We start from the raw sequence: 12,147 nt of genomic DNA, 5'->3' as shown, positions 1-12,147 counted from the left end.
TTCTTTGGACATTCCTGTATCATTTCCCCATCCCACTACCCAGAAGTAACCAGTTAGGATTTTTAGTATGTATCCTTCCAGACTTACTTCCATGTATATATCGTTTATATACATACACTCACAACTCACATAGATTCACATGCTTTTTTCATTCTCTGATATATAATGGAAACCTATTCATGTCAGTGCACAGTGATCTACCTCGTCCTTTATAATAGCTGCACAGTACTGCATATTATGGACAGACCATAATTTATTCAGTCATATCCCAACAGACATACATTTAAATTGTTTATAATTTTTTTATATTACAATCAATGCTGCACTGTATATTTGTATGAGCATTTCGATAGCATAGATTCCTAGAAGTGAAAATGCAGGGTCAAATTACATGCACATGAAAAAATTTGATTGGCACTACCAAACTGAACCCCAATATTCTGAAACCTTCATGACTGGAAGTGAGGATAAACTGCTAGTCTAAAGCTTCCAGCAGCTCTTCTGTTCCTGAAGAAGTAGAGGCAGAATTTACCTTTGAGGACAGATTGATCTTTTTGTTTGGGGGAAAAAACTCTAATAAGCCTTTTGGTTATGAAAAAGTAAAGCCAAGACTGCATTCTGGAATAGACAAAGAGGAACCTCAAATGTTCTCTCTGCATAATCACAGAAAAGGTCCTCCTGTGGGTGGAGATGCTGATTCAAAGGGCTTGTCCTAACACCTATATGATACTTTATCTACCTCTAGAAACATCTACCTCTAGACTTGACCACTCTGCCTCCCCCTACTTAGTAATTTCATGCCAAACCTCCCTGGTACAGTAAATGACAGCCCCCTTCCTCCTGTGCACAACCAGTGTTTCCTCCTGCGCACAACCAGCGTTTCCTTAGTGTTTTGCTGATGTTCTTCCTAACTGCTTCCTCAATCCATCTCCTTCTTTCTAACTTCCATTGTCATTGCCTTTTCCTTTTCTCATGATTATTTTTATCTCTTGCCTGGATTTAGGTCACACTGTGTTATCTCTTCTCTGGACCACTGCTGTATTGCTCTAGCTGGTAGTCTGCCCCCAGGATCTCCAAACTCCAATCCAGCTTAAGATTCTATTTGAAAAGCCTTCCTAAAACGCCAACTTGTAGCCCTCTGTCCGGGTATCTATAATAACTCAACAGCAACTAAAGAACTTTAATATCTCAACTAAAATTTCAAAGACTGCTAAAACCATCATCCTGTCACTCTCAGCCGATCTATCCCATGTCTCATTAGACAGATCCTCTTTTGATCTAACCTGCCTGGAACTCCTGAACACAATTTGTTCATTCCTACCTATTATTCCCTTGTCCTGAAATTTTCCTCCCTGCCTGACACTGAACATCCTTTATGTCCTTCACCACCCAGAAGTTTTACTCATTCATTTATTTATTCAAATATTAACTAAATGTCTACAGTGTGCCAGGCATTATGAGAGCTGATGGGGATATAATGGTAATCAAACAGTTCCTAGAAATTACAATAATGAAAAAAACAACTATTTAATTACAATTTTAATTACGATCGTGACTACTGCTATGAAGAAAATGCTACGAGAAGAACAGGGTGACCCAATCTACTGAGGGGGGGATGGGAGGTTAACAAAGGTTTCCATGAGGAAGTGACATTTAAGCTAAGCCTTTAAGGATGAAGAGTTAGCCCGGGGAAAAGGGGTAGATAAAGAAAGCATTCCAGACAGAAGGAACAGCATATGTGAGGGTATAAAATATCTGGATCACAGGGAAGTAAGGGAATACTGGCAGGAGATCAGACTTGTAAGGTAGACAGAGGTCAGATTATACATGACCTTGTGGACTACAGTAAAGATTTCTGCTTTCATCCTAAGAGTAACAGAAAGAAGTCACTGAAAGATTTTAAGTAAAGGAATGACATGAACATGTGTGTATGTGTATCACTATGGCTATTGTGGGGAGAATAACTGTGGTGCCTCACATGTAGATTTAAGTTTCTTGACAGCAGAGGACCATGCTTTCTCTTTTTGTCTAGGCCCTACAGCCTCTAGGGGGGCCTGCTTTACAGCATCCAAACCAGCTAGCCCCCTAGCCTCTGCTCAGATATATCCAATGTTGGGAAGCTCTGTATTCCTTAATTATTAGACAACACTATTCAAGAGAAAATTCTTGGATTGAGGGCCATCTCTTTTGCTAGCTGGTCCTATTTTGGTGTCTAAAACAGTATAAAACATGATGGATTCTCTTCTGCATAACTGTATGAAGGAACAGTTTAAAGAAAATCAAAGAGCTGGGAAAGCCTGGAGCAGGTTCCAAGACTACTGAATAAGACTGAAGAGAAGGTAGAGTGTGAACAGGGGAAGGGGAAGTGATGGAAGGTTAGGGGGCCAGATTATACGAGTTTGAGATAGGACTTTTCTTACTAGGCTTTGGGAACCACTGTTAAGTGTTTAAATAGGAAAGTGATACAATTAGAACTAGGTTTGGGGGAAGATTATTCTGAGAACATAATACAGAAGGGAAAGCAGTGACAAAGATAACAGAGACCTGTTCTACTAGTATAGACAGTGACTTCAAAGGCTTGACATAGTGTGGGGGCAACTGAGGACAGAAAAAAAGAGGCAAGAATCAGGAAATATGCTGGAGCTAGAGGAGAGAAAATCTGACATCTGACTGGATGTAGGGTGAGAAAGGATCAAAGGCAGCTTCTGAGTTTCTTCCTGAAAGACCAGGAAAAGGTGGGATAATATCAGCCATAATAGAAAATGGCCATCATGTCCTCCAAATAAGTTCCCTATTCTCCAGGCTAAATGTTGTTACTTCCTTAACCATTCTTCATCTCACATGGTTTCCAGGCCCTCCACTACCTCTCCCTTTTTAAAATCTAGTGCCCAGAATTTGTGGTGATGTCATTTTCTTTACAAAACTGTAAGCTCCTTGATGCGGTTTTTGTTTCCTACTCAAAGTTTAGCATGGCAATCTGCACCCTTGTTGAGTCAACGATCTTTACTGAATGTGCTAACTCACTATAAAGATCCAACAGGACAAACCTGGACACTGTAATTCTCAAATTCTGACTCCTCAGGAACTAATGTAAGAAAAAAGAATACAAAACTTTCTCCTTCCACTGACCCCAAAATGGTAAAAACTGAACAACAAAACCACAAACCACTTCTGCAAAACACTAACATATCAGAGGTTTCAAGACCTACTTAATAGCCTAATAAAGCATCAAAAAGGACTGAAACTACAATATTCACTAATATGAAATGGACACATAACCAAGCCTCCAAATCCATCTCCCCTATAAGACTTTGATCTCAAATGCATCTACATTCCTAATGACAGAAAAACTGTCTTCTCAGGATAAAAAATGACATTTGTCAGTAATTTGGAAAAGCAGAAAGGGGCTCAGTTTCTCAACCCATAGAAGATTTATGTGGTTCTATTTGATTATGGGTAGGAAAATGTTGTAGAGACAGGAAACAATGGGAAGCAAAAAAGGGTACTTACTCTGCATGAAGCACTGACTACCTATGGTTTGAATGAAGATATAAAAGGTAAATGCTCCAAAATAAAATAAAAACCATGCCTACCAAATTTGGAAGTGACAATGAAGCTGGGGAGACAACTGGATGACAGACTTCAGACACACAGATTGTGACAGGTAGGAACAATGGAAAGATGTGAATACAAGTAGAATGCAAAAGAGAAATGTAACTTCCTGACCTTGAGTCCCCACACAAATACTGAGTAGGGAAGACAGGGCTGAATAACAGCATGTGTCTTGCTTGGCTATCAACACAAAACAAGTCAATAGCTGCCCAAAGGCTCGTTTGTTCCTATGGAAGTGAAGGTGTTCCAATCTCAAACTCATACAGCCCTCATTTGCCATTGCTGAGCTGCCCTGAGCTCAGAGGAATCACCCGTTGTGCAAATGTACAGAACTCATGACAGAGTCACAGATTTTGATGAGTATGAATTGTGTTTCAGGTTTCTACAGTTACCTTTGGAGTGCAAACCCTCAGGATTTGTATGAATTACAAGCATCTGTCCCAACAACATAGCTCATGTTTTCAAAAGAAACGGATGGAGCCAAAAGTAAAATAAGCCCATCAAGAAGATACCTGTCAGTGTGGTGATAAGTACATGAATCGTCAAACAGCACAACATTTCTTGGAATCACAAACTTGTCTCTATAAAATAATATGAAGCCTATTACTTGGGTTAGTTTCTAATTATGGGGCCTACTGTTTAAAGAATCTGACACCTCTAAGAGACGCCGCAGACCCGGACCGGAGCAGCTTGGAGGCGGTGAATAATAGCTCTTCAAGTCTGCAACAAAAAATGGTCTCCAATAAAACTACATTGCAAAAACTGGGAAAGAAACAGAATGGAAAGAGTAAAAAGTCGAAGAGGCAGAAGCTGAAGAATTTGTGGTAGAAAAAGTACCGGACCAATGTGTAGTGAATGGGAAGGTGGAGTATTTCCTGAAGTGGAAGGGATTTACAGATGCAGACAATACTTGGGAACCCGAAGAAAATTTAGATTGTCCAGAGTTAATTGAAGCATTTCTTAATTCTCAAAAAGCTGGTAAAGAAAAAGATGGAACAAAAAGAAAATCTTTATCTGACAGTGAATCTGATGATAGCAAATCAAAGAAGAAAAGAGATGCTGCTGATAAACCAAGAGGTTTTGCCAGAGGTCTCAACCCAGAGCGAATAATTGGTGCCACAGACAGCAGTGGAGAATTAATGTTTCTCATGAAATGGAAATATTCAGATGAGGCGGACTTGGTGCTGGCAAAAGAGGCAAATATGAAGTGTCCTCAAATTGTAATTGCTTTTTATGAAGAGAGACTAACTTGGCATTCTTGTCCAGAAGATGAAGCTCAATAATCGTTTGCATTGCTTTATATATATATATATATATTTTTTTTTATCAAAAATCTGGGTCTTGGTTTTTTGATTTATTAGTGTGAAGAAATAACTACATTCTAATGAAAATCAAGTTTGATATGTTCGTTTTGAAGTAGTATTGGGGAAGTTGTTGGGTTTTAGGGGGGTTTTTTGGGGGTTTTGTTTTTGTTTTTTTTGCATCTGTATCACTGGTTACTTTTAACAAATAAAAGCTTTCTGTAGTTGCTTCCTTTAGCAGAAAAGAACGTTTGATACCACGGTATATTATTTCCTCTGCATTAGAGAACAGCTTTTCTAAATGTTGGAGAAAATCTCCATATTCATTACTCAATCAGAATTTAGAATTTGCATTTAACTCATATATGCCTAAGGACCATTCTGGGTTTTTTGTATGTGTATACATAAAATACATATGTAAATGGTTTGGGGGTTTTCTGGTTATTGTTTAAATACATTTACCAAAACAAAAACAGCCTTTCACAACCATGGATGAGCCCATGTTTCTGGGATTCTATCATTTTGAGCAATATAAGAAATCACTTCAACTTAAATTGAAAATTTAAGTCTTAACCTTTCAAATTAAATAATTTTGTAATTAGACAAATTAATGTAAACAATTTAAATTGGATAATTTTTTAAAGCAGCCCTACTAGAATCTGCATCCATATCTACCATCATATAAATGCAGTTTTATATGTAAAACCCCTGAAAGGAAAATTTTATCTCTGTCCACCCAAATGAAAAAACTAGAAAAATTCTGGTATGTTTTAATTAGCCAAGCAAGACTTAGTTAAATGGACATTTAAAGCTTCCTTTTGGCAAACCATTCTTTTATAAGAAGTTGAAATCTCTGTGCTGTATTTACTGAAAGACTGTGATACATGGAATGTCTCAGACTTGTTAATGGAAATCTAATCAGATGGTTAGAGATGTTGGCAATTTAGGATCTGCAGGAATAAATGAGTGAACAAACTTTACTAATCTAAACTTGACCTGCATGTTTTTTCAAACTTTACCCCAACCCATTCCTTACATGTAGGCTCAATCTTCTCAGTATTCTGGGTTACTGGTTCAGCAGAAGCCAGGAAAAACAATAACTTTGTAGTAATCAGAATGTTATTCAACTGTATATTGTTTACTTTATTGTAAATACTGGTGAACAGTGGTCAATAAATAGTTTTATATTCAAAAAAAAAGAATCTGACACCTCTAAAACTAGACAATTTCTCAGGTCCCTTCTAATTTTGACATAATTATGATTTTAGAACCAAATCAATGAGGTGCATAAGAAATCAAACCTAGGACTAGTCTAATAAAAAATTTTAATATGATCTACAAGAAGGAAATCTTCACATCTGCAAATAATCCTAAACTCTTTGGGTCAAAAAAATACCAATTTAAGGAGTATAAATTGCAAGAAAAAGAATTTAAGGCTATATGAGAGGGCAGAAAAGTTGCAAACAGACCTCCATATGGGCAAATGCTGCTTTAAGAAAAATAATTTCAGCTCTACTTTTAGAACAATGGGCTCGGAACTATGACTAACCCAGAACAGAAACTTCAGTGTCATTGTATTCTGGTCCCTGCACTGTCACAATGTGCTTCCTCACCCATACACACACATTACCAGGGTCCTGATACTGGGAATAAAACAGAAAACAAGACAAGCCATAAAAAAATCCAGATTATCCCTACTGACTGGATGTTTCTGTCCCCTAAAGAGCTTAGTGAGGATGCAGGAAGGGCCACTGAGCAAAAGTGCTATACTATATAAAGGTGCCATGACATTGAGCCACCTGGTCTGAAATGAGTAGAATGAAAAATGCTTTGATCTCACATCAAGCTAAGAAAAAGTTTTTCATAGGACCTGGCCATTGGCTCTCCTCACCCTGTTCTGGATCACCCAACAGATCAGGGTAAAAGCTTCAAATAGGGCCTTTTCTCTAAATCAAAAGAATTTCATATAGCATATTCAAATGCAACAGTAACAAAGCCTTTAGCTCCTTTAACCCATAAGTCAAAGTCTATGTAAGAACTACCCCAAGACAAAACACCTCATCTAGAAAAACATGAGCATGAATACCTTGCCCTGAAGGTAGCAGGTACTCTTGTTCACAACAATCTTTTCCACTTAACAGAAATGCTGCAACACAGTGACCGAAACACACAACATTTTATGACTAAGCTTGCTAACTTGAGATAATGTAACTGATTTCTATGTTTTGTTTTGTTTTTTGTTTTTTTTGGCCACAGCCGGCGGCTTTCCCCCCACCAGGGATCGAACCGGGGCCCCCTGCAGTGGAAGCGCGGAATCGTAACCACTGGACCACCAGGGAATTCCCTGATTTCTATGTTTTACTATGTCAATTGAGAATCTAGATTCAAATGTTCTTCACAGTAGTCACTCCAATAGGATCACAAATTCTCTCACAATAGTTATTGGGGTATCAACTGAATCTCTTTTGGGTCAAGTTTCTGTGGAAGGAACCCAGAAACTGAGACCTAGAGAAAGACCCTTCTGGTTATTTGTCAAAACATCTGTGGTCATTTTTCATATTTTACTCTGATAATCCCAGAGTAAAATATTACAGAAGAGAATTAAGAAACCCCAAATCCAAATTATGAGCATGTGTGTGTGGTTGTGTGTGTGTGTGCATAATAAAGGTGGCACTTCAAAACAGCAGGAAAATGATGGATTATCTAATAAATGGTACCAAGGTATTCCTTAAATATTTGGAGCGGGCTTCCCTGGCGGCGCAGTGGTTGAGAATCTGCCTGCTAATGCAGGGGATACGGGTTCAAGCCCTGGTCTGGGAAGATCCCACATGCCACAGAGCAACTAGGCCCGTGAGCCACAACTACTGAGCCTGCGCGTCTGGAGCCTGTGCCCCGCAACAAGAGAGGTCATGACAGTGAAAGGCCCGCGCACCGCGATGAAGAGTGGCCCCCGCTCGCCGCAACTAGAGAAAGCCCTCGCACAGAAACGAAGGCCCAACACAGCCAAAAATAAATAAATAAATTAATTAATTAAAAAAAATATATTTGGAGCAAAAATAAGGTAGTGTCCTATCTTACATCATAAATAAAGTCCAGGCAGGTTAAAGTTTTAAACGCAAAAAGAAAAACATTAAATAACTACAATAAAACAAAGGCGGACATTTATTTTCTATCAGGGTAGGAAAGGCCCTTCCAAACCTAGGGGCAGAGGTGAAATACACAAAAGAAAACACTGATAGATTTGACTACATAAAAACAAAACATCTGTACATCAAAATAAAATAAAATAAAGCAAAATGGGAAAAACCGCTGCAATATATATGACAAAGAACTAATATTCTAACTACTTTAAAGCTTTTACGTATCAGTAAGAACTAATGAACATACGTCAACAGGGAAATGGGGAAAGGGTATGAACAGGCAATCCACACACAAAAAAAGAAAATGATGAACACACAAACACACACACAAATGTTCAATTCTATTATGAAAAAGAAATACAAATTAAGATATAAATTAAGTAACATTTTTACCTATCCAATTTGCAGAGATTTTTAAAAAATAATACTCCATGTTAGCAAGGTTGGTGGAGGTGGAGAAATATACCAAAATATATCAAATATATCAAAAGTCTTAAACATGTTCATATCCTTTGGCCCAATAATTCCACTCCAAAGAATTCATTCTGAAGACACAATCACAGATTCACAAAAAGCCTCATACAAGGATATCCATCAAAGTGTTATTTATAAGATCAAAAAATTGCAAATAACCTACAAGTCCTCCAATAAGGGAATGATTACATGAATTATGGCACACACATGATGGAATATTGTTTAATTATTAAAAACCATTTTAAAATATGCATGACATATGCTAAGTTAAAAGAATGGATATAAGACTGCTTAAATACAATGATCCAAGTCTTGAAAGAGATACATACATACTATATGATATATAAAAGTTTGGAGGGAAATATACACAAACACAAGGTTATTTCTGGAGGTAGTTTTACAGGTGATTTGAACTTTTTTTACTTTGTATTTTGTTATGTTCCAATTTTCTACAAATCTGAATGTAATATTTATATATCCAGGAAAAATATAATTTTAAAAATTATATATTTTAAAATTATATATATTATAATATAAAATATAATTTGAGGGGGATGGGGAGGCAGACTGAAAAAGACAGGCCCAAGGATGAAGCCAGGACACACGTGCACTAGAAATTCCCCTCCTCACTGCTCTTGACTCCATCATTTTCCTCTGGGACGGATCACCCAACCAGTTACAGACAAATCCACTTAAGTGTATTATCACTATTATCACCTTGCCATCTTATCCAAGAGTAGACCAAAGAAGCCCTGCCAATGCATTGCTAAAATCTAGATATACCACATTTACCCTATTTCCTTGGTCCACCAGTCCAGTAACCCTGTCCATCAAGGCAATTTGGCAGTCTGACATGATTCGTTTGACTTTGGTGAACCAATACTGGTTCCAGTGCTCACCACTTCTTTTTTCTGAGTGTTTACAAAACAACTCTTAATAATCTAGTTTGGAATTTAACCCAAGATTTACAAAATTCTCTTTCTCCTTTTTGAAAATCTGAAGGACACCTGTGTATCCATATCCCCAATGCACATATTTATACAAAATGTGTTAATTTCATCAAGTTGAAAAATCCCCAAATCTCTAGGGTCTTTGTTTTTTTAAGATATCTAAATTCAGTGAAAAGTAAACAAAGATCTATTTCAAGAGGATGAAAGCCTTATCACAGGAAAGAAGAGGGGAAGACAAGACCTTTATTAAAGCAAGACTGTTATTAACTCAAGACTGTGATTCAATAACAGTCTAGGTACAAACAGGAACTTGTGAATTGAATTCACAACTCACACTTATCTAACACAGAATTTGAGTTAGAAGAAACATGTGAGATCATTTTGCACAGTCCCCTCATTTTACAGATCAGAAAACTGGGGCCCATGGGGACTTCCCTGGTGGCACAGTGGTTAAGAATCCACCTGCCAATGCAGGGGACACGGGTTCGAGCCCTGGTCCGGGAAGACCCCACATGCCGCGGAGCAACTAAGCCTGTGCACCACAACTACTGAAGCCCGTGCTCCGTAACAAGGGAAGCCACTGCAATGAGAAGCCCGTGCACCACAATGAAGAGTAGCCCCCCCGCCCGCTGCAACTAGAGAAAGCCCACGTGCAGCAACGAAAACCCAACACACCCAAAAATAAAATATAATAAAATAAAATTTTAAAAACCCAATAAAACAATTACCCTATTGTGGAATATAAGTCTAAAGTGTCAAACAAACAAAGCAACAGTGTAAATATCAGGGTCAAGATTTCAACAAGCAACACATTAAATTAAAAAGAAATTCTAAAAAGCTATAAATAAATAAGAACTAATTCATTCTCTATATCATTCTAGTCACTCTACCCCATCAGAAGAACCGATGTTTTACAGACACCAAAGCTCCTAGGATTTTGCCTCAAACCATGTAACAAGGACAAGAAAGCACCTGTCTAGCTAGGTTCAGAATTCTTTGCCAACTCTAGCTACCATGTCCTTAGGCTACATGGAAGACAAAAAAGCACAGTGCACACGAGTACACACACAAACACACACACACACACCTGTATATAAAGTTCAGCCCCAGGAGGCAAAACTGAAAAGAAAGCTAACATTTTTCTCTCTTCTAAGTTTGCAAAACAGGGTGGGCCTAAAAGGGCGCAGCCACTTTGGGAAAGTCTGGCAGTTCCTCAAAAATGTTCAATGTTGTTACCTTATGACCCAGCAATTCCACTCCTAGGCATATATACCCAAAAGAATTGAAAACATATGACCGCACAAAAACCTCCCATGAAGTTCATAGCAGCAGTATTCACAATAGATGAAAGGTGGAAACAACCCAAAAGTCCATCAACAGAAGAATGGATAAACAATTTGTGGTATAACCATAGGATGGAATATCATTCAGCCTTAAAAAGGAATGAAGTGTTACATGCTACAACATGATGAACCTTGAAAGCACTATGCTGAAAGAAAGAAGACAGACACGAAAGACTACATGTTGTATATGATTCCATTTATATGAACCAGCCAGAAAATGACACTTTACAGAAACAGAAAGTAGATCAGTGGTTGCCTTGGGTGAGGGGAGGCGAGGGGAGGTGAGGGGAGGCGAGGGGAGGAGTTTGGGGGAAATGGGCAGTGACTGCTAATGGGACAGGACTTCTTTTTGGGGTGAGGAAAATGTTCTAAAATTGACTGTTGCACCACTCTGAACATTCTAAAAACCACTGAGTTGTACACTTTAAATGGGTGAATTGTACGGTATGTGAATAAGCTGGAGGGTTTTCTGTTTGTTTTTTTTTAAAGGTGGGCCCTATCATTTTTATCAGGTCAGCATTCCTAGATAAAATTATCCGTACCCACGCCCTCCAGCACACAGTGATAAGAGTGGAAAGGTAGTCCCTTATCCTCCTGGTTCCCTCTAATCACCTGAGTAATAACAGTTGGCTTGCTCTGGTCTCAAGTCAATTTATAAACAACGTGAGAATCAGGGGACTAAGCAAAGCAAAACAATAAGCACATGAAAAGATGCTCAGCATCATTAGCCATTGGGTAAATGCAATGAAAAGCACAATGAGGACTTCCCTGGTGGTGCAGTGGTTGAGAATCTGCCTGTCAATGCAGGGACACGGGTTTGAGCCCTGGTCCGGGAAGACTCCACATGCCGTGGAGCAACTAAGCCAGTGTGCCACAACTACTGAGCCTGCGCTCTAGAGCCCGCAAGCCGCAACTACTGAAGCCCGCGCGCCTAGGGCCCGTGCTCCACAACAAGGGAAGCCACCACAATGAGAAGCCCGTGCACCGCAATGAAGAGTAGCCCCCACTCGCCGCAAGTAGAGAGCAACTACTGAAGCCTGCGCGCCTAGGGCCCGTGCTCCACAACAAGGGAAGCCACCACAATGAGAAGCCCGTGCACCGCAATGAAGAGTAGCCCCCACTCGCCGCAAGTAGAGAAAGCCTGCGCGCAGCAACAAAGACCCGACGCAGCCAAAAATAAATAAATAAATAAATAAAAATTAAAAAAAAAAGAAAGAAAAGAAAACCACAATGAGATATCACTTCACACCCACCAGAATGGCTAGAATCAAAAAAACTGACGTTAACAAGGGTTGGCGAGGATGTGGAGAAACTGTAACCCTCACAC

The 12,147-nt window shown here is 38.8% G+C and overlaps 1 protein-coding gene and 1 pseudogene across 9 annotated transcripts in view; one reads left to right on the top strand and one right to left on the bottom strand.

Annotated features, from left to right (window-relative positions):
• Positions 1–12,147, bottom strand: part of DLG3 (discs large MAGUK scaffold protein 3) — a 63,049-nt gene that overhangs the window by 28,639 nt on the left and 22,263 nt on the right. The gene's annotated exons all lie outside the window — the stretch shown is intronic.
• LOC118888506 lies at positions 4,299–4,895 on the top strand (annotated as a pseudogene).

This window comes from Balaenoptera musculus, chromosome X, assembly GCF_009873245.2.
Source record: "Balaenoptera musculus isolate JJ_BM4_2016_0621 chromosome X, mBalMus1.pri.v3, whole genome shotgun sequence".
Classification (NCBI taxonomy): domain Eukaryota; kingdom Metazoa; phylum Chordata; class Mammalia; order Artiodactyla; family Balaenopteridae; genus Balaenoptera; species Balaenoptera musculus.
Note: the sequence above shows the minus strand (reverse complement) of the source record. Positions and strands in the feature narration are given on the sequence as shown.